Source organism: Rattus norvegicus, chromosome 1, assembly GCF_021556685.1.
Source record: "Rattus norvegicus strain SHRSP/BbbUtx chromosome 1, alternate assembly SHRSP_T2T, whole genome shotgun sequence".
NCBI classification, from domain to species: domain Eukaryota; kingdom Metazoa; phylum Chordata; class Mammalia; order Rodentia; family Muridae; genus Rattus; species Rattus norvegicus.
In genome coordinates, this window is record NC_141534.1 from 223262456 (window position 1) to 223265255 (window position 2800).

Sequence of the window (2800 nt, forward strand, 5' to 3'; positions counted from 1 at the left end):
GTGAAAGCTCGATGACCCAGCATAGGGGAATTCTAAGACAGTGAGATATGAGTGGGTGAGTGGGTGGGTAGTAGAGCCCCTCATAGAAGCAGAGAGCAGGGAAGATAGGAAAGTGGGTTTGTGAACGGAAAACAGGGAAGGAGATAACATTTGAAATGTAAATAAAATAACCAATAAAAATTTTTGAAAAATAATTCTGACTCATTACAAGGAAACAAATGAAAGATTATTTCCTGTACAATGGTCTCTCATCTTCACCATCTCAGACAAAATTTCAGTATAACCAACTTGTGTGCATACTGAAAATGAGTAGTTAAATAAATATACTTCTGAATAGACTGATGTATTTAACCCTTGTGTATAGCAGTTTTGGAGGCATACTTGGAGTTATGGCAATAAGTTTAACTCAAAAATTCAATTTGTCAAGTGAGTGAATTAAGTGATATAAAAAGAAAGAATTTATATTACTGGGGAAAAACAATTTTGAAGCAATTCCTTACAAGTTAGGAGATGTTGTAGCAGCATTCCGCAGAATATCATTTTTCTATCCACAAAATAAAGAAAGTCACAGTCACAAAAACACACTGTAGTATTACTTTGAGGATTAAGTAAATAAAGCACATATATAAAGGAATATGCTGGATGTGGAGCACAACCTGACAAGTGCAATCTTGATAGTATTATCCTGAGTCAAGTAACTTCACATTGGTCAGATCAAGGTGCATATTACATTCCTGGGCTTCACTTTCATGATAGTCTTGCAAGCTTGAAGCTTCCTTCTCCCTTTTGTGTTTTTCCCACATTCTGACTAATAGTCGCCTCTATGCTCTCTAATATTTCTTTGTGGAAAAACGCAAACTGAGCAAAATAATATTGTCTCTTTGCATTTGCACAGAGACTATTGTTATTTTTTCCTTGAAGCTTGTATTATGCATTGATAAAAGACATGCCTTCTTACAATCTTTTCTTTGTCTTACCAGTTTTGTGACATAGGTAAATCACAGCGGTAAACTGTCATTAAACAGATATGCTTATTCCCAAGTTTGATACTTTTAAATTTTTTATTTGTATCTACTCTTCCTCTGAAAATCTTGGCAGGATGTCCACCTCAAACAAAGTACAACTGTCTACCACCTTTTTCTTTGATGTTCAGCAAGTTTAGCTACAGCATGCCCTTGAAAGTGTGTGTGTGTGTGTGTGTGTGTGTGTGTGTGTGTGTGTTATGTGTTGGATAGTACTTCATTGGTAAGGAAAAATACGACTTGAGACATTCATTACACAGGAACTTTAGAAAGAATCCAGATTTAAAACTTAAGCTAGCTAGTTTTTAAGAATACACAAAAGATTGAAAAAATTAGAAATTAAGTTTAGAGTTTATTAATTCACAATTATTTATTACTATTTAAATTTGGCAAATTTTTATTCCACTTTTCTTATTTTTATTTGTTTAAACTGCCATGAAATTATGCACCTTATATTAAGCCAGTGTAATTCTATCAATTGAGGATATGGGTACTTATAAATGGCCACCTCCTGTAGCCAGGCAGGAATTGCAGTGGAGTGTTGGAAACAATAACCCACCCACTAAATTTTAACTAAAAATTTTCCTGTCTAAAAGATGTACAAGAATAAGACAGAGAATGTTTTGAGGGGATGACAAACCAAGGACTGGCACAACTTGAGAATCATACCATGGGAGCAAGCCAAGCTCAGACACTATTAAAGATACTTTGCTATGCTTGCAGACACAAATCTAGCAGAATTGTTCTCTGAAAGAATAAAACCAGCAGCTTACAGCAACAGATGTAGAGAATCATAACCAAATATAAGGCTGAGCTAAGAGAGTATTGTAGAAGAGTGTATGGGGTAAGACAGTGAAGATACTCAACTCAAAGTGGCAGTAAACATCTTCACAAAATTATAGAAGAAAACTTCCCTAACCTAAGGAAAGAGATGCCCATAAACATACAAGAAGCCTACAGAACCCCAAATTGATTGGACCAGAAAATAAGTTCTTCCTTTCACATAATAATCAAAATGCCAAACGTACAAAACAAAGAAAGAATATTGAAAGTAGTAGAGAAAAAATGTCAACTAACATATAAAGACAGACCTATCAGAATTACACCAGAAATCTCAACAGAGATTCTACAAACCAGAAGATCTTGGACAGATGTCATACTGATCCTAAGAGAACAAAAATGCCAGCTAAATTACACAGCACAACTCAATTATGAGAGATGGAGAATCCAAGATATTCCATGAAAAAATTAACAAACATATTTCCACTAATCTAACCTTAGAAAAGATAATAGAAAGTAAACTCAAACACAAGGAGAGAAACTACAACAAGAAAAAGCAAGAAATTAATCTTCTCAAAAGAAAATAAAATGAAGAGAACCATAAAAGCAGAAGCCCACCTCTAACAACAAAAAGAGCAGCAAGCAACAATCATTGGTCTTCAATATCAATGGAATCAACCCCTAAAAATCCCAAAAAGACATAGGCTAAGAGACTGTATGCATAAATGGGATCAAGGATTTTGCTGCCAGGAAACACGAGTCAGTGACAAAGACAGCCACTACTTCAGATCAAAAGGCTGGTAAAATATTTCCAAGACAATAGTCCAGAGAAACAAGCTGTTGTAGTCATATGAATATTAAATAAAATAGACATTCAGCAAAAGGTTATCATAAAAGTTGAAGAAGAATACTTCATACTCATCAAAGAAAAAAATTCCCCCAGATGAACTCTCAATTCTGAGCATATATGTCTCAAATGCATGGGTACCCACATTTCT